We start from the raw sequence: 21,093 nt of genomic DNA, 5'->3' as shown, positions 1-21,093 counted from the left end.
ATTCTTTAAAAAAAAATTTTTTTATGTTTATTTATTTTTGAGAGAGAGAGAGAGAGAGAGAGAGAGACAGAGTGTGAACGGGGCAGGGGCAGAGAGAGGGAGACACAGAATCTGAACCAGGCTCCAGGCTCCAGGCTCCGAGCTGTCAGCACAGAGCCTGATGGGGGCTCAAACTCACAGACTGTGAGATCACGACCTGAGCCGAAGTCAGCTGCTTAACTGACTGAGCCACCCAGATGCCCCTCAAGGTCATTCTAATGACACAGGTGTTTTTCAGAAAATCAAGACCCAAATGCTATCAGGTTTCTTCATTTCAAACTGCTGATGGCATCTTCCAGATGCTGCATTTTTCACTGCACAGAAGATCACAATATGATTTGAAGTTTTATGAAGTATTCAAATGTAAATGACAAATAATGTTTTCAATGCCTAATTTGGACTCTGTGTATTGACCGAGAAATGTCAGTGCTTCATAAGCAAATTTTGAATATGTTCAAATGTTAAAGTTTTCTTACATTTGTGTCTTGTCTCAAATAGATTGTAAGGTCCTTCAGGAGAAGCACCTGGTTTTATATTTATTAGCTGGGAAATACTTGTTCACTAGATAATGAAGACTAATTATTTAATTGAGACCTGCACTCTTGCTTCATAACAAATGAGGAATAAATCAGATGCTCAGTCTGGTAGCAAGACAAAAAATTCTGGGGACAAAGACACTGTTTAGCCTATGAAATTTATTTAGAATCCTGAAGTCGAGGACCAAGGACATATTCTTAGAGGATGTTGCATTCTCTATAGAAAGTTGTTGACTTTATGTAGAAAACTATCTTTGAAAAATGTCACATAATCAATATTCTGAATCATCTGAATAACACTTAATAGAATCCTGCCATGGAATTTCAGCACCAAAGTCTGTGATCATAGCATCATTTGAGCTCAGGAGTACTTTCCCTGTTTCAGGCTAATGAGTAATGAATACGGGCAAATTCAATACATAAATCACATATTAGATTTTTATAGTTGCATCAGAAAAATGAAACAGAATATTTATTACAGTTGAAAAAATTATTATGCTAACAAGTATTCAAAGAAGTAATGCAAAAATCAGGATTAAATGGCATCATGGTGTTTGGTTTGAAAAATGCTTTCCAGGAGTTCCAATAGTCATACTGGCCTGCCAAACTCCAAAGAACATGGGAGGGATGGGCAGCACCAAAATCATGTTATAAATGGTAATTTAGGGGCACCTGGGTGGCTCAGTTGGTTGAACGTTGGACTTCAGCTCAGGTCATGATCTCGCAGTTTGTGAGTTCGAGCCCCGAGTTGGGCTCTGTGCTGACAACTCAGAGCCTGGAGCATGCTTCACATTCTGTGTCTCCCCCTCTCTCTGCCCCTCACCCATTTGTGCTTTGTCTCTCTCTCTCTCAAAAATAAATAAACACTAAAAAAATTTTAAATAAAAAAAATAAATAGTATTTCAATTTCAAGAAGACATTATATGTCACATTAATTTAATGTTGTTAAATTGAATTTTACTGTTTTTGCAATTTGTAATTAGTGCACATACTTTAGTTTTATAATTGAATAAGAACTGCAACAGAAGGAGCTCATAACTAGTTTTATGTTCATACATGTTTAAGTAATATTATTATAGACATAATTGAAATCAGCATCTGGGCATCCGTGGGAGTTTCTTTTTTCCTTTTAAAAAAATCTGTGCAGCACTTAAGTTGAGAAACTTTGATGCAACATTTGTAAACTATTTCCATTTTGCACTTTCATCCCAGACAACTTAAGGTTATTTAAGTACAATAATTGATAAATACATAGATTTTATATATATGTATGTGAGTGTATATATGGATATATCTTACCATTAACTACAAAATGCTTTGAACTCCTAGAAGATACATTATGTTTACATATGTATTATTATAATAAAAGTTACTATAACATTGCATCAGGGTGTTGAAAATAAAACCCGATGTGGCTAATCCTGATCCTGGATTGTAAATCTATTCCGTGAGGTATGTTAATTCCTCTCATGGAGTAGAGTTATCTTTAATCCATTAGGATACTCTGCTTTTTGTTTGCATTTCTCTCTTTGGGATTTTCACACCAAATGAAAGCACCACAACGGAGAGTTCAGTCTGTCTGCTCTGTTGAAGGGATCTAAACAGAACTCCCTATTTCACCTGCTCATTGTCACTATTACGTGTTTGAGTGATGGGGACCCAGGAGGTGCCCGAACACGAGTGTCATTTGATCAGGGAGATGCCCAGTGACTGGTCTTTAAAAACAAACAGGAAAAAGCCTTCTCAATCTGATCCTTTTAACCAGAAGTTCTTACCCTGGGGAGGACTCCAGGAGCTGGGGGGAAAAAGGAGAAGAAGGGGAAAAAGCCTCCCCCCACCATGGAGAGCAAATTGAAAGTCACAGAGGGGTGTGCCTCAAGGCAGTTTGTAAATCCACTTCCTTTGTCATAACAAGAACAAATCCCACCTTTGAAGTTTTTCCTTCTTGTTACAAGGGGAATGTCTTTTGTTTAATCCATTTTAGCCCTTAATGCCTGACCTGGATCAATCCTGTTGGTTAGATTACACAGCATTCATGCTGATTTTAAACTGGCCTGGGGTGGGGTGGTCGGGGGCACCAGGTTCTGCCTCACTGGTGTGAGAATCTCAAGAAAAATCAACATGTATACGCAGACCACTTTTATTTTGGAAAACAAACTGTCCTTTTACACTTAAATGCATAATCATAATGACTATTGTTAAACAGATTTTGATGTGTTCTATAAATGGTGTGTTTTCAATGGGCCTTTAGAAACTTACTCTACTCACTCATTCAGAGTGGCATGAAAGACTGTGATGTTCACCACATAGTACATAATGCCTTCAATTACAATTCAAGAACCATCTTCTCTCCCAGGCCCCACATCAACCGTGGGTTCAGGGGTGCCTGGATGGCTCCGTTGGTTAAGTGTCTGACTCAGGCTCAGGTCATGATCTCTCGGTTGGTGAGTCCCAGTCTTGCATTGGACTTTGCACCAACAGTGTGGAACCTGCTTGAGATTCTCTCTCCCTCTCTCTCTCTGCCCCTTCCTTGCTCTCACTCTTTCTCTCTCACTCTCTCAAAATAAACAAACAAACAAACAAACAAACAAACTGAAAAAAAACTGTGGGTGCAGTTTTGAGCAGTAGGGGACACTTAGCTTCTTAATCCTAACCTCGGTGTCCTCTCTCTTTCTGATTATTGAATAAGAAAGAGAGAAAGCCTCTTTATAAAATGCAGTCCTATTTCCTCAATTTCTAAAGAGCCTTTAGCTCCATCCCTTAAGAATTTTTCAAAGCCAGTGACAAGCAAAGGTGAGGAGTCCCCAGAGGAAGGCTCAAAAGGGCGAATTGCTAATTAGGTATTTTTCTAGGCTTGTGGCTGTTAACTGGTTCTTAACAATGCACATTGTCACTCAAATCACTTCAGGTTGGCTGAGTGCAGAGGAATCTTCCTAGAAAGCCAAAAGGCTCAGTTCAGAGGAGGGGGGATGGGGCAGGTTGCAATGACCCCTGGAACTTTCAGTGTCTTGAAGGAGCATGAGACTCACAACCACTGCTCCCCAACCTGGTGGGTTTTGGAAGAAGTCAACCATGTAGGAATGACCAGAAAATGGCCCAGTGAGTGGGAGCAGGAATGCACATTTGATATTTGGGTGCCAGTGGTAAAAAAAAAAACAAGACGGGTTGACTCCTTGTTTCTTCATTTTGGCTAGTTATGTTTGCTGTAATAGTCACCCAAACTTCCCAGGGGCAGAAACTGTGCATATCCCTCTCTCCAGCTACAAGTCACATCACTGGACTTGGGGCTTTGTAAAGTCTCAAAAGAGGTTCATGGGCAACTGAAGAAACTGATTTTGAAAGTGCATGGAGCGTGCCCCTCCAGAAGAAGGTGAAAACATTTGTTTTGTCACCAATAACCCCATCAACTAACGAATGTGGTACATGCTACTTTTTTTCTGTTGCAGTCAGGAGAGAGAAGTACTATTTAAATTATGCTTTGAGAACTGAAATGGCTCGTTGTGTGTCCTATTTATTCATCTATCCCATGATGCCTTTCCATCTCAGTCTCTCTCACTGGCAGGGAGAATGTACTGTTGCTTACAGAAGATAGCAATGATCCTGAGAGACAAAGCAGAGCGTCTTGAGTAGCAAGGATTAGATTTCAAAGTTACTGACTTACCAATTTATCTTTTAAGTTTATTTATTTTTGAGAGAGAGAGAGGGAGCACAGCAAAGAGAGAGAGACGGAGAAAGAGAATCCTAAGCAGGCTCCGAGCTGTCAGTTCAGACAGAAATTGGTAAGTTGAACCTAAAATTCATATAAAAATGCAAAGACCTGGAATAGCCAATACAATCTTGCAAAAAAAGAACAAAGTTAAAAGACTCAAACCTCCCTATTTCAAAACATATCACAAAGCTACAATAATCAAGTGTGGCCGTGCTGGTATAAAGAGAGACATAGATTGCGATGGTCAGTTTTGTGTGTCTGTTTGGCTCGGCCCTAGTCCCCGTTATTTAGTCAAACTGTAACCTAGGTGTTGCTGTGAAGGTATTTTGTAAATGTGACTAAAGTCTATAATCAGTTTACTTTTAGGAAAGGAAGATTATCCTAGACAATCTGGATAGGACTTATTCAATCAGTTGACAGGCTGTAAGAGCAGCACTGAGGCTTCCCTGAAGAAGAGATTCTGCCTGTGGACAACTGCTTCAGCTTGTGCCTGCCCTTTCTGACAGCCCGCCCTGTGAATTTCAGAGTTGCCACAATCACATAGGCCAATTTATTGCAATAGATCGATCTCTATCTCTTTTTGTGTGTATGTATGTGGGTATATATATATATATACACATATATATATCTGTATGTATGTGTGTGTATATACATGTACATACATATATAGATATACAAATCTATATCTGTATTTCTATCTATATCTAGATATATCTCTATTTCTTTAAAAAAAAATTTTTTTTAACCTTTACTTATTTTTTTTGAGACAGAGAGACAGATCATGAATGGGGGAGGGGCAGAGAGAGAAGGAGACACAGAATCGGAAGCAGGCTCCAAGCTCCGAGCCATCAGCCCAGAGCCCGACGCGGGGCTCGAACTCACAGACCGCGAGATCGTGACCTGAGCTGAAGTCGGACGCTTAACCGACTGAGCCACCCAGGAGCCCCTATATATCTCTATTTCTATATATCTCCTACTTGTTCTATTTCCCTGACATACATCAACAGAATAGAATTGAGAGTCCAGGAATAAGCCCTTATATTCTCACCTTTATGGTCCATTGATTTTTGACAAAGGTGCTGAGACAATTCAATGGAGAAAGAATAGTCTTTTCAATGAATGGTGCTGGGACAACTGTACATTCATATGCTAAAGAATAGAACTGCACCCTTACCTCATAACATTTGGCAAAATTACCTGAAAATTAATCAAAGACCTAACTATAACACCTAAAACATAAAAAAGTCTTAGAAAAAAACCTAGGAGTAAATTTTGTAATTTTGGATTAGGCAATGGTTTCTTAGATATGACTCCAAGATACACGAGCAACAACAACAACAACAACAAAATAGATATATTGGCCTTCATCAAAATTAGAAACTTTTGTACTTCAAAAGACACAACAAAGAAAGTGAAGAGACAACACACAGAATGGGAGAAAATATTTGCAAATCATATATCAAATGAAAATTTAATACCCAGAATATATAAAGAATGATTACAACTCAACAATAAAAAGATAAATGGCCCAATTTAAAAATGGGCAAAAGATTTGAATAGGCGTTTCTCAAAAAAAGATATTCAAATGGATAAGAAGCTCGTGAAAAAGATGCTCAATATTATTAGTCATTAGGGAAATGCAAGTAAAAACTTCCATGAAATACCACTTCACATTTACTAGGATGGCGGGGAAAAAAAAAGCAATAACAATCATTGGTGAGGATGTGGAGAAACTAGAACTCTCAGACATTGCTGGTAAAAATGTAAATATAGCAGCCACTTTGAAAACAGCTTAGAAGTTCTTCAAAAGTTAAAAAAAATTTTTTAACATTTTATTTATTTTTGAGAGAGAGAGAGAGAGAGACAGAGCACAAGTCAGGGAGGGGCAAAGAGAGACAGAGACAGAATCTGAAGCAGGCTCCAGGCTCCAAGCTATCTGCACAGTGCCTGACGTGGGGCTCAAACCCATGAACCATGAGATCATGACCTGACCCGAAGTCAGATACTTAACCAACTGAGCCACCCAGGCACCCCCTCCCCTTTAAAAAAATTTTTTAAGGGTTTCTCAAAAGTTTAAATACAGAGTTAGCGTATGACCCAGTAATTCCACACCGAGGTATAGACCCAAAAGAAATGAAAGCATATGTCCACACAAAAACCTGTACACAAATGTTCATTGTAGCATTTTCATAATCCCCAAAAAGTAGTGACAACTCAAGTAGTTATCAAATAATGAATGTATAAACATCATGGGGCGTATCTATACAATGGAGTATTATTCAGCAATAAAAAGGAATGAAGTCTTAAAACATGCTACAACATGAATAAAACTTGAAACAATTATACTAAGTGAAAGAAGCCAGACACAAAAGGCCACATATTGTACGATTCCATTTATATGAAATGTCCAGGATAAGCAAATTCATAGAAATAGGAAGGAGAATCGTAGTTCCCATGGACTGGGGCTCAAGGGTGGGGAAAGAGAATATTGTGAGTGAGAGTTAATGGGGTTCAGGGTTTCTTTCTTGGGGTGATGAAAATTTTCTGGAGTTAGATCATGATAATAGTTATTCAACTCAGAATATACTAAAATCCATTGAATTGTACACTATAAATGGTAAGTTTTATGGTATGCAAATTATATCTCAGTGAGCATATGAATAGGGGGTAATTATAAATTCTTTTACATTCATTTAGAATACACATGATCTTACCATAAGTAATTCTTTGCACTTATATCAAGATTGGTATGTAAAACACACACTGATTTCTATGGGGTATTCTGTGACCTTTGCTTAAAACTAAAGATATAATTATACTAGGTTTTTAAACTATACAGCTGTCTAGATATGTATATGAAATGGAGCTAAGAAATTTCCCAAATTCACTGTGTGATACAAAACTTTTTGGCTCTTAGGCTGTGAAATCATGTGCAAATAAGAGAACTTTGACCTAAGATACATTCATGAAAAAGGATATTTTTAAAGCATCTACCATGTAGTGAGCAATTTACATGTGTTATGTCATTTGTCATAATAACCCTATGAAACTATTATTCTCATGCTCTAATAGTGAGCAAATGAGGTTAGTTAACAGGCCAAACATGTGTTGCTCTTTAGTAGAATGTAAGAATGGCTGAGCAAAGATTCAAACCTCTAAACCTCAGACTCTTCTCCCAGTGTAACCCTGCCTTCCCAGAGATGGACCATGGATGAGCAGTCTTATTGCACCACATACATTTGGGGAGCTGGGGTAGATATGGGGATGGTGAGATGCCTGCTGGCACTAGAAGCCAGCAGTCAAAGGTAGAAAGACAGGATCATCTTCAATTTGAGACAGAGCCCTTCTTTCTTGAAAAGTATAGTATACAACACTCCCAAATAATGAAGTTTCCTGTGTGTGCTTTATCCAGAAACACCATTTCTTAAGGGATTACAGCAAGTACAAAAAACTCTTTTGAGTCCTCATTGATTCACTCTGTGCTCTGTCTTGGGAATATGAATATGACCTATATAAGTAGGACTTCTCATGGAGCCCAATCTGATGACAAACAAAGATAAGAGATAGTCACAGTTCATCACAATACATGGCAGGGTGAATTTGTTATGGTGGCAGGGGTCGACATGTCTAACGCGGGGACATAGGTCCAGGAAAGGTCTCATGAAGATGATTCAGTAGGATCTTAAGGATGAGCAGGAATTTACTAGAAATCTATCTGTCCATATAAGGAGAGGTTAGCTCAGAGGAGGGAGGGAAGGAGAAGAAGCTATGGGAACATGCACAGAGTGGCGGAGGCTACTGTATTTCCATCCCACACCACACTGAGTCTGACATAGCTCCATTTCATATACATATCTAGACAACAATCAGTTGTCTACCCAATAGCTCTTCTCCTTTGTTGGCAGTGGAACCCCAATGTTGTTTGTGCTAATAAAATGGCCCTGCCCTTGAGGATCAATCATGGCTGACCGAAACCAGTCACGACAGTCCTCTTCCTCTTAGACAGACATTTATTTACCCACTCCTGGCCTACAGTAAATAGTGGGAAAAGTTTCTTCTTTCCTGATAGAAGGGTCAGAAGTAACTGGCACCACATGAAGCAACAAATATCATCAGAGGAGCCAGCATGCTAAGAATGAGGAATAGAAATGATGGAAATGACCGGTATCCTTGATGCATCGCAGAGAAGTTGTAACTACAAAAGCCATCCACTTAGGACTTCTTGTCATGCAATAATATAATAAATCCTTCATTATTTGGCTTGCTGTAAGTAGCAATCAAAAACATTTCTAGAGGACTTCCAACTAAATCCTTTAGCAAGGTTTTCTCCCCACCCATCACCAGCTTCTCTTAATTTGGTGCATGGACTTCATCTCTGATTGATCACTATGGAAAAACGCTGAGCTCTGTGGGTGTCCTTCCTAATATCGATTCATTTCTAACTCTATTTGCTCAGGAAAATTACAAGAAGAACATGACCATTCTGCCTTGGCATATTCATGATAATGGAGCACCAATGGCAGCCATCATATAGTCTGAAGTCCCTGGGGCCATGGCAGATAGCAAATGGCTATGGTGGAGATGGTCCATGATCCTGGGGACATGCACATGTCAGGTTGCAATTACCAGAAAGATTTCAGCTTTAGCTCCTGGCAGAGAACCTTGTTTATCTTTGTCATTGGCACCATTGCTTCCATCTCTAGGCCAAAAGCTTATTAGCCACTGGAAGTTGGCAGAGAAATACAGACCAGGGCAACTGACTGTGACATGAAGAACTGATATTCTTGCAGACTTAACAGTGTCTCCACTGCTGCTTCCCACTGGCCACATTTATGATGACTCATCTCGAACAAGGCTATACTTAGTCATGTGTGTCAAATCCAACTGCAGTCCAAAAGTCAGAAATCATTTAATACTAGACTTGTATGGATTCTTTCAGTTTTGTACTTCATGTTCAATGTAAGAAAAACCTACAAGAAAAACAGCCCCAAATGGCTTTTACCCCCAAGTTGAAGCCACGTAAATTTTATACATCAGTGAAAGCTCTGAGAAATGACAGCCTTGTGAAAATATACATGTTCTTTTCCTGTGAGTACTGGAGACTTGGTTACGTATGATCTTCTTTAGGAAGTTGTAGGCTCACCAAAGGCAGAAGCAAGCCTTTTATTTTAGCACCTCCCATAATTCAGTGTGCTCTCCTCATTACTTCCATTTGTGCTGATTCTTTTCCTCACTCTGTCACTCTTCTCTATAGCCTCCCTCATCCCACCTTCTGGATCTTTCCTTCTCTTGGAGTTTCCATGTTCTTACATATGGAGATTGGCTTAGCTCATGTAGGTTTCTCCACCTCTGCATCTCCACCCGTTACCCTCAAGTACAACATAGGTGCCTAGCCAAGTAGTGCAAACAGGGTTTCTCCTTAAAGGATGAGGGAAGGGAAATGCTGTGAATGTTTCTATCCATGTAATTCCCATAAATTATAATACTGACAAACTTACTCTCCCCCATAAAAACCCTCTGCCTCTCTCTTTGCCTACCAAATAAGTTCCATCTTGTTCTTCTGACGGTTGATGTCCTCCATTACCAAGACCAACCTTCCTTAAAAACAGGGTTACCTAATATCGGCACTGTTGACATTTTGGGCTGGACGAGTTTTGTTGTGGGGGCCTGTCCTGTACGTTGCAGCATCCCTGGCTTCTACCCATTAGATGCCAGTAGCATACCCCCATACAGTTGTGACAACCAAAAATGTCTCCAGATGTTGGTAATGTCCCCTGAATGGAAAAAATCTCTCTGGGCTGAGAAATATTGTTTTAAAGCCTTATCACCTACTACTTCCCATACTTTGGCTGTACTCTGTCTATAGCCAGCACATTCTGCATTATTTCACATTTACATCTCTGCTTACTCTATCTCTTCGGTTTTGGAGTGCCCTCCCTTTCATCACGCAACTCCATCAAACTAAAATCCTACTCATCCTTTAAGACCAAAATCATTACTCTGTAAAATATTGTTTTGTTTCCTCTTACTTGAAACTTTAAGTGTTTTTCCTTTGAATCGTCTGTAGTATTTTGTCCGTATCTCTCATAACTTAATTCTTCATTTCCGTTTGACTCCTTGAGTATTGTACCTATTTTGTGTGTGCTCAACAAATGAGTGTTTGCCAAATGGATATATGAATGCATCTTTTGTGGTGGGAAATTAGAACATGGGAATAGAAGATAACGGTCTCTCCTCTGTGAAGGAGGCCACATGAAAACTCATTCGCATGCTTTTTGAATCCTTCTTACTGAGTTACTGGCAATAGAGTAGCACAGATCTGAGGATTCAATCCATCCTGTCCTACTCAAAAGAATGTAAAGAAAGAAACCAGCAAGCTGATCTTGAATATTTCCTCCCTCCAACACAGATGATGGGTGCCCTAAACTACTTTCATTGTTGCTAAGTGACTAGAAAAATCTAGGCCAGTCCCCTCCTGCAGTGGATCCCTGGAAATGCCTTGTCTGACCAACCCTGGCTCTCACAGCCATTAGCACTCACACTTGGGAAGTCTTTTCTGCCAGTGTAAGTAACATCAACAACAATACAAAAATTAAGTTTTTCCTATACAGGCTTAGTCTTTTCCTCTATAAGTCATTAGTCACCTCCAGAGACAAAGCAAGTAGAAACTCAGTGAATTCCATCCAGTACAGCCTTCCAGTTGTCATGGCTACTGACCCAATGTGGTTTTGAAAACTGTCCTTACAACCAACGGACCATTACAGGAGTCCTTCGCGGAATAGTTTGACCTTAGCAGGGGAAATTCATTTCAAGTATCTCTACACTGCCACCTTGAGTTCACCGAGAATAGTGTGTCCTTGTCACTGAGCAGACAGATAGCTGTGTGATTTGCACGTTCTCTGTGCCTTAAATGGCAGGCACTACAGCAGGCTCAAGAAGCAAACCTTGTTCTTATCATTGGACTTTGGTCCCTCAAGCTGGGCAGACCTGTCAATGGAAACATCTGACATCTTATTGGTTGATAGCATAACCTAAACATATCTAGGCATCTGCTTTCTTTAGAGAGATTAGAAGTAAAAGCTCAGAATTAAATGGAATTAAATACAAAAATAGAAAAAAGAAAATCCCTTTCAGATTCTCTATTCCCAGGAGACTGACCAGGATTCAGACTTTTAAAAGCAAAAATAATAATAGTGACCAAGGAATATGTGTGTGTGTGTGTGTGTGTGTGTGTGTGTGTGTGTAAAAGATGGAGAAAATATGGTATTGCTTAATTTCCTCCTGACTGTCCAAATTTCATATCACTGAAGTTAATATTTTCTCATTTTAATAACGAGATTTTTAAAAACCCGAATAACATCTTTAAACAGGAAGTCTATTTAAAATTAGTTCACTATTTGTAACCCTGGCATAAACTTTTTCTCCTGGGTTTGTACCTAATGGCTGGTTGGAAAATCTAGAGGATCTGTTTCTTCTTTCCTCACCCCATTTGTGGAGTGGGATGTGGAGTGGGAGTGTTTTTCTTAAATTAATGTCTGTCACATTAATGATTAAATTCAATTAAGTTCATCTTGGAAGGTGATGTAAAAGACAGATTTCCTCATCCAATTAGGTGATTTATTGCCCTCTAGTGGTGTGAGATACTAAATATTGATGTAAAGCTAAAGCAGAATGAATTTGAATTAATTCACTCAATTATTTATTCAGTAGCTACTGTATGCCATGCATAGGTCTAGGCTCTGTGGCTATAGCAGCAAAGACGGTAAGCCAGAATCCTGACTTCAAGGTGCATATATTTTAATAGGAGAGACAGAAAATTAAAGTTTAAATGTGAGTGGATTCTTTAGATTGTAGTGTCTAGAATGGCCTCCCTAAGAGGTGATATTTGCCTTTAGATGTGAATGCCAAGGAAACCAGACAGAGGAAGATCAGGAGACAGAACGCTCCAGGCAAAGAAATAGCTAAAATAAGAATCTTAAAACAGAAATAAGCTTGGAGTATTCGAGGAACAGAAAGATTCATATTGGCTAGAGCATGGTAGATGGAGAGAATGGTATAAGATGAAGATGGCCAGATCTTACAGGGTCTTGAAAAACCAAGGAAAAGCAAGTTGAAGAACATCAATTAAGGGGAATAACCTAATTTGATTCACATTCTTTAAAAGCTCACTCTGGTTACTATGTGGAGAATAATAAATTGTAAATGAGCAAAGGAGGAAGCTGGGAGACAGTGAGGAAGCTTATATAGTAATCCTCTATCAGAAATGACTGTGTCTCACTCCAGTGTTACGGTGGTGGAAATGGAGAGCCCTGGAGTATCTGATATGTTTTTAAGGTAGAATGAGCAGGATTTGTTGAATGGCTTGGATGTAGGTGTGAGGGAAAGTGAGGGCGTGAGAATGACACCTCAGTTTTTAATTGAGTAACTGAGTGGAAGGAAATGGTATATACCAAGATGAGGAAGATTGCCTATGGGTTAGGTCTCAGAAGCAAATCAGGTCATGGCTTTCATGGCTTGGATACAAAATGCAGTACAATTTTTTAAAGAATGCGTAATAAAAAAAGGGGGGGGCGGAGGGGGGTGCACATGGGTGGCTCAGTCGGTTGTGTGTCAACTCTTGATTTTGGCCCAGGTCACGATCCCAGGGTCTTAGGATCGAGCCCCACGTTGGTCTCCACGTTGAGTGTGGAGCCTGCTTAAGATTTTCTCCTCTCTCTCTGAGCACCTAGGTGACTCAGTTGGTTAAGATTCCTACTTAGGTTCAGGTCATGAAGTCATAGTTCATGGGCCTAAGCCCCGAATCAGGCTCTCTGCTGTCACCACACAGCCCACTTTGGATCCTCCGCCCCTCTCCTGCTCAATCTTTCTCTCTCTCTCAAAATAAATAAATAAACATATATATATGTTATATATAAATATATGTTATAAATATGTTATAAATATATATATAAAGATTTTTTCTCTCTCTCCTCCCTCCACCGTTCTCCCTCTGCCCCTCTCCCCTACTCTCCCTCTCAAATATATAAAAAAAGAATGTACTATACAATGATGCCAGAACAATACATAAATATTTTTAAGTTTCAAGAGGTACAGGAGAGCTATAGAGTCTATCAAAGGAAATTAGGAAGCTCCCAGATGGCAGTGTGAGGCAACCCAAACAGGTAGTGAAAGAGAATTTAACACCATGGGACTAAGAGCCAAGAGCTGTGAAGCTTTCTGTGGGGAACTTCTCTCCCGGTTCCTTTCCTGTGATTTGGGGACTGCCACTATGTACCACAAGAGAGTGTCATGAGAATCACAGAGTATGGGGTGAAAAAACTTGGAGAAAAACCAGTCTAACTCCTTTCTTTCACAAATAAAGGTGTTGAAGCCCAGACCCAAGTGGGTGGAAGGCACACCAGCGTCTGTGGCTCTCCCACAATGTACCATATACCATATGAAGAACTTTGTGTACTTTATCTCATCAATTCTTTGAACAATCTTGCAAAGTATGTATAAATCCCCACTTTCCAGCAAAGAAAACTGAGTCTTTGAGAATCCAAAGATCCTATAGATAGCTACTAGTCGAGATGGAACTAGAACTCTCAAGTTCCAGTGCTTTGGAATCCATGCAATGTGCTCTTCTAAAGAATATTTTTTGAGGGCTGATGGGGGTGGGGGGGGGTGGGTGATGGGTATTAAAGAGGGCATCTTTTGGGATGAGCACTGGGTGTTCTATGGAAACCAGTTTGACAATGAATTTCATATATTTAAAAAAAAAAAACAAGAGAAAACAACTGATACACTTACAACCATTCTGTTTTTCACTTTCAGTATTCAATAAATTACATGAAGTATTCAATACTTCATTATAAAATAAAAAAAGAATACTTTTGAAAATGTGAAGAGAAAAATGAAATTAATTTGGATAACTCTTCTTAAAGTTTAACATCCCATTCTTCCACCCAAACATATGAGGGCAAGCCACATTACAAGGTTTCCATAGAGCAGCCGAGCAATTCTCTCCTGCCTGGCCCAGAACCAGACTTGGAGGTGATGATGATGATGATGTAGCTGCCGTTTTCCAAGTGCTTTCTAGGTTCCAGTGTTTCAAACATATTCTCTTGCTTAATCCTTGTAACAAATTTGCAATCAATTATCTTTATTTTAGAGATGAAACTAAGACGTGGAGAGGTTAAGTAATTAGCGCAAGGTCATATGACTACTGTACTCTGTGCAGAAGCTTGGATGTGGGCAGAGGGAAGATCTGTTTTCCTTCTAAGAAGTTTTGACAACTTCTCTTCCCTCAGGTCCTAGTGCAATGGCCCACATAGGCCTCTCCTCCTTTGCTGGGCTGAGGATGCGGGAAATGGGACCACTGAAAGGGCAACCTTTGACCACCATCAAACATCACGCACAGTATAGATCTTACCTCGCATTGTATTATGACCGTATAGGACAAAGTAGAAAGGGGAAAAAAAGCAAATGTGAGCCAGCAGAGGGTCTGTCTGTAAAACTGGGAGCTCTAAAGGCCCCTTGTGAGTCGGAGGAAGGACCCTGTGAAAGATAGCGGGCATCCCTACAGGCTTAGGAGAACCCCCGGGGTTGTCCTGGCGAGCCAATTGTACCCAATTCAGTGAATAGGTGTAAAGGCTATGAAGCTGAGAACAGAAAGCAGGCAAGGGTGTAGGCCTTTTCCAAATAGAAGTCTCTGCAGATTGTAGATTCCATGGCTAGTTGAAGGAATGCCATAACAACCATGGCTAGTTGTTAATATGATTCAGAGATGCCTGCGTGACCATTGCTTGTTGTAGTTGTGTAGTTTGAGTGAACCTGGACATTGTTAGCCCTGAGAGTCCGAGAACCAAGTTCCTGAGTGGGTTGGGCCGTGCTGTGCTGTATAGTTATGCCATGTATTGCATGTCGCTGAGATCGTTGCACTACATCAGACCCAGTTAGTGGTTGCTGGCCTTACTGCAGAATTGTTAGTGTGCAGAATTCTCCAATCTCGTAAAATTGGAGGAGGACATTTCATCCTCCTGGGATGCTTAGTCACAGGATATTTTTAGCCCAATTATGTACTCCCGTCCCTGGCCTTTTTAGGATTTGGGGATTGGAAAACTTGTACTTCTGCTTGCCCTAGATACTTCCATTGTTTATCCTGACTGCAACACTACTTGCTTTATCCAAATGGTGTCTGAGTCTAGTTTTTTCATCCATCCAAGTTTGGTGTTGACATTTGTTCCTGCAGTCACCTTGCAGATCAGAGGCGGAGGCAGGGGTAATGACATTACTCCAAACCCAGGAGAGATGAAAGGACCAAGATGGTATCTGTGTTGATTGATCAACAGGGCATCAGCGATTTGAGATAGCTAAGGGCACAAGATGTGTAACAGGAAGAAACATGTGTGAAGCATGGCCTTTATCCCTCTGGATCTGGCCCCCTAACTTAAAACAGAGCAAGGCTTCCCCCGCACCCCCCCCAACCCCCAAAGTAGTCTAAAACTAGACATGCCCTGGCTATTATTTGCTGCTCTGATGAAAATCACTGAGCCAACAGAGGGAGCTAAAGCAGCACAAATGGGATTTCTGGACACACACTCATTGCAAAGAAATGCCCAAATATTTGGAGAAGGGCTTAAAGTTACCCTTTTCTATGGCATTTGGAGGATGCAGCAGAAAAGAGGCAAAAGATCAATAAAAAATATTGCTACCAAGATTCTGTTGATAAGTGGTGATTGCTTCAATATCTACATATTTAATTCAAATAAATATCATGAATGAGAAACTTCTTAGCTGTCATCCAGGTGACTGGGTAAAAAAAAAAAATGTACCCACTTTCCTATTTTCATTGGTTGTGCTAAATGGGAATCTCTGGATTTGCCAAAGCTGACAGGTGTGATAAATGTAAAATAGTGCAGACTTTCAAAAAACAATAGGAAATAGAATTTTTAATTTAAAGAACAGTGAATGCATAGGCATTAATAGACACTAACTTTACACATTTGCTCAATTTGGCCATGAAAACATCAAGTGGGACCTATTAATTTACTCCAGGATGAGCTCCATAGTTGTAATAAAGAAAGTTCAGCAAGGTGGGGAACAGGATGCAAAGACTGACCTTTATATTGCCTTGATGATGCCTTCTTCTCTACCCTGAAATAGAGGACAAGAAGGAACTATTTGCTTTTACATGGAACAGAATACAGTATACTTTTACTGTACTGTCTTAGGACTATATTAATTCTATTTTTGCTAATACAGTAAGAAGAGATCTTCCCATGATAATCACAATCTATCTTTTTTTAATAAGAGCTTTCTATTTTGAAATCGTTTAAGACTAACCATATTTTTTTTAATTGGTGATAATTAAGAAAAACATTCTTAGCCATAGGAGATAGACAATATTACATCAGCTTTTTGGCTGGTGAATACATCTAAATATAAGGATTCATAAAAGTCCTAAGCATATCTTAAGCATATCCTTAATTACAAAAACAAGCTGAGAACATTTCTAATTCTACCCTGAGACGGGAGCAAATGGGCTGACAGAATAATTTGGATACTAGAGAAGTCGCCCCATACCTGGGTGTATTCTGGGATCTGTTTGCCAAGTTTCACATTAGAATACTGCTTTTAAGTGAGGAGAAAGCCAGCAGATGCCACTGGGTCCTTATGAGCTTGTTGATTTTATAATATTGATCGTCTCCACAACAGAGACCTATCGCAATTTGAGACTGACAGAAACCTGGGGTAGCATTAGCCATGGGACTTTAGAACTTAACTTTAGAACCTAATGCAGCTGCCTATTGCTCCCCTTTTGAAACACTTTTAATTGTCGCTATTGATCACTGGTTAAGATGCATCTTCTACAGAAGGACACCAAAAATAATTCTAGGATCAGAAATTCAAAACTGCTTGGGTAACATTTGAAAGATATTCAGATGTTAGAGGGAACACTCAAAAAATATAATTGATTAAACAGAAATGGTATAGTAAGGAATATACAAAAGGAAGTGAATTGATAGTGGTCCATAGGATCCACAACTGGCAGCTGTAGCTAGATCCCAAATGGTCCTCACCATATTGTTAGGTATTATTAGGTATTAGGGATTTGTGAGTACATGAGTATATGAATATAAAAGAACATGGCTATGGCCAAGTTTGATCACTGCCCAATTAACTCAGAAGGGTTATGGAAGGTGATGACCATCTACTCAGCCACCATAAAGACTCTGGTGGAAGACAAGTATAAGTCCGGTTCAATGGGCTACGTAGAAAGTATTTTGGTTGACTCTTACACACCTCTCAACACAAGAACTCTCATATTACTGTTTAATTTTTATGTAAACTCAAAGCTAGCAGCAAGGACCTTCTATAAGCTCTTGGGCTAGAATTTGTTTTGTCTGGCAAGCATTAGGGTACCATAATTCAAAGACAAGATTTATAGAAAAAGCTATGGGCTTTTAGATCTCAGATATGGCTTGCTCATTTGATGCCTATTTGTTACATATGGATGAGAAAGATGGTGATGATTGGAACATCAAGGAAGATCTATTGGTAAGGGTTTTAAAGGTAGTAACTGGGGTCCACAAGATGACTAGACCCTGAGAGACCATGAACTATGAAACATTGGGTTCTACACGATGTATCCCCTTGATCTCATCTAAAACTGTTTCTGTCTCCCAGGATTGCTCAGGTAGACAATGACAAAAGACAAATCCACCTTTGTTCAGAAGACAGAGCCCAAAGGGATGTGGGCCTCTATGTATCATCAGACTGACTATATTGAAACTTTACCTACAGCCCAGGTAGTTTTAAGTATATTGCCTGGTATTGACACTTTTTTCTGATTTAAACTTCATCCACCCTCAGCCTAGTCTACAATTAATGGACTGGAAATACAGACTTCCATTGATCCTGATGCTCAACTGACATATTAGCAGAAAAGAGAACACATTCTGTAGAATGAGCAGGGCAGGAGTGGCTGAGAAATACAATACAGAGCAGTCTTTTAATTTTCATGTTCCTTAGGAAGTAACAGTGTGACCGAAAATTAGTATGGGCAATTGAAGCAATTGTTATACCAAGTGATGCCAGGGACATGATGGACCACGGGCTTTCTAGGCAAGGAGTAACTGAACACGCTAAGCCACAAAAGCAGGTCACTGGTTGAACTAATTTCAAAAGCATGGAATAAAAAATGAGCAAGTGGGAAACAATGAACGGTTTCATACCACTCATACCATTTTGTATGCTTTTGGAGGGGGCAATCCATAAGCAAGTCCTATTAATTTGGAAGGGTTTTTTGGCACCCCCGCTTTATACCACCATGTGCTGCTATATCCATCTGGCTACAGATACCGCCAAGACTACTACTGACAATATTAGTAACAAACACTTAGTGCTTATTACATGCCTGGCACTATCCAAAGCACTTTACATGTTCTTTATGTTAAATGTGGGATTAATTGACTCTGGCAAGTCACTGATTTCCAGAGAAAATTGGCTTCTTTTCTCAGAGGTGTTGAAGCAAGTATCTTTACACAACTTTTCAAAGTGGGAGAGTGAGAGAAAATATGGGAGGAATCAGCGGATTATTAGCATGGTGTTAGTCAAAGTGTGTGGGTTACACAGCACAAAAACTTTGACTCAAAGAGCTTAGGTCAGAGAGAAAATGTGTTGGCTTATGTAACTAGAAAGATCATGATATTGCTTGAAACAGCTCAAACGTGGAAATAAATATCATTTAGACCCTTCCCTCACATTCTGTCCTTGCTTCTTTCTGAGTGACAACTTCATTCTCCCCTACCACAAATCGGTTTTCTCCTAGGCGCTAGTGTCATGGCCTCTGTTGCTTTCGGAGCTCACAAGTTTGCCATTCGAGAAGAAGGGGTTTCCCGACTTCAGGTCCAATGTCAAAAATCCCAGAGAAGGGCTCTGATTGGACTAGCTTGGCTCACCTGCCCATATCCTGATCCAGACCCCATGACCAAGAGAATGGAGTCCAGGGGTCGGCAGCCCCCATTGGGACCACCTACTCTATCCATACAGGGCTCAGCTCCCTTAGTCAGTGAGACCGGGAGAAAGTGCAGCATGCCCAGTGGAGCCACAGCAGGTTCCCAGGGGACAAAGGATCTACTAGTGTGAGAGCAGTAGGAGCTGCTCCACACAATTCCAACCACACATTTCATGGTACTCCATGTGAATGACGCCCTTCAGGCATGCGATGGCATAGCTACGGCAGAAGTCAGAGGAGAGTGGCAATGAACACAGCAAAAACTAGAAAATTGTAACTGGTCCCTTGGTGAGCCCATTAGGTGGTGGATTCTGAAAAGGAACGGAGAGACACTTGGCAGGGGTGAGGTTAGCATTTGGAGCCCTACTGGTCTTGCTGTGAAGATAGGGTCAACGTCTACTACGTCTGGTGGACATGTCCTTATTTGCAGTCCTGGCTGGTGTGGCCAGGGGGAGCTGAAGTTTACATCTCTCTTCTGAGTCCTTGGGAATAGAAACCCCAAGGTAACTCAAGATGGCCACGCTTGGAACGGATGCTACTGACAGAGTTAAAAAAGAGGACTAAAAAGTCCCCTGGGTGAGGTTGACATTGTTCTCACCTACTTCCCAGCTACCTCCAAGAAGAGAGGAAGCATAACCACACACAGCCTTTCACATGTGAAGCAGATGGAAAGACAATAGAGCAGACCCTAAGCTTCCCAGTGCAGCCAGGGTTTTTATTATACTTTAACATTATTACTACCATTATTACTATTTTAATGAGCATCTTCTTCTATTTTGTTTTAGGGCTGTCATCAGATGGTATACCAAGGCCAAACAGTGCCAGTAGGCAGTCACCAGCCCTGTGCCTGCCAAGCATTTCAATGATTAATGTTCTTGGCCCAGAGAAAACAACATTCTCTCTCCAAATGCAGAATTTTTTTTTTTTGGCATATAATTTTGGAAGCTAGGCCTAAAATTCTGTGTGACCATTTTGTCTGTTCTAGCCTAGTCATAGGCTTCATGGTTAGTATAGGACTTATTTTTATGACCAAGGAGAAATAGTAGAGTTCATCTATTCCAATCCATCCATCCTTCCTTACTTCTATCTTTTCCTCCTTCCTTCTTTCTTTCTTGTGAATTTACCAATATGTTTAATTTGAAATTACATTTTATCTGGTTATAAAAGTAAGCTACGTTAAGATAAAAAAAAGCTGGAAACAGAAAAATTCTGTTTCCAGAGATAAACACTGTGAACTGTTTTTTTTGTATTCATTATATGACTTAAACTCACTCCTTTCTTTTGCTCTTTTCCCAAACTTGACCTCCTTCACCAAGGAATGGTGGCCCTTAAGCTTTTGATCAGACAGAAGCAGCTATTCAGTAGGAGGAGTCAGGAAGAACCATCCCAAAGATCCTGGGGACCTGAAGACCTATTAGAATGTACCTCTTTCATTTTCAAATGGAAAAATTGAGTCCCAGAGTCATTTGCCAAAAGCCAATGGCTCTATTAGAGCTTTTCTAATGTAGTAGATAATTACTTCAAAATTCACTGTACTCACTTTCAAGTGTGAAGTCCAGGAAAAAGACAGAACACATCATGTGAAAGGATGCCAGAAGGGTTCCCAGGTGGCTCAGTTGGTTAAGCATCTGACTTTGGCTCAGGTCATGATCTCGGGGTTTGTGAGTTCGAGCCCCATGTTGGGCTCTGTGCTGACAGCTCAGAGCCTGGAACCTGCTTCAGATTCTGTGTCTCCCTCTCTCTCTGCCCTCCCCTGCTCATACTATGTCCCTCTCTCTCGAAAATAAACATTAAAAAAAATTAGGATGCCA

Source organism: Acinonyx jubatus, chromosome B3, assembly GCF_027475565.1.
Source record: "Acinonyx jubatus isolate Ajub_Pintada_27869175 chromosome B3, VMU_Ajub_asm_v1.0, whole genome shotgun sequence".
NCBI lineage: Eukaryota > Metazoa > Chordata > Mammalia > Carnivora > Felidae > Acinonyx > Acinonyx jubatus.
The sequence above is the reverse complement of the archived record's forward strand: the minus strand, read 5'-3'. Positions refer to the sequence as shown.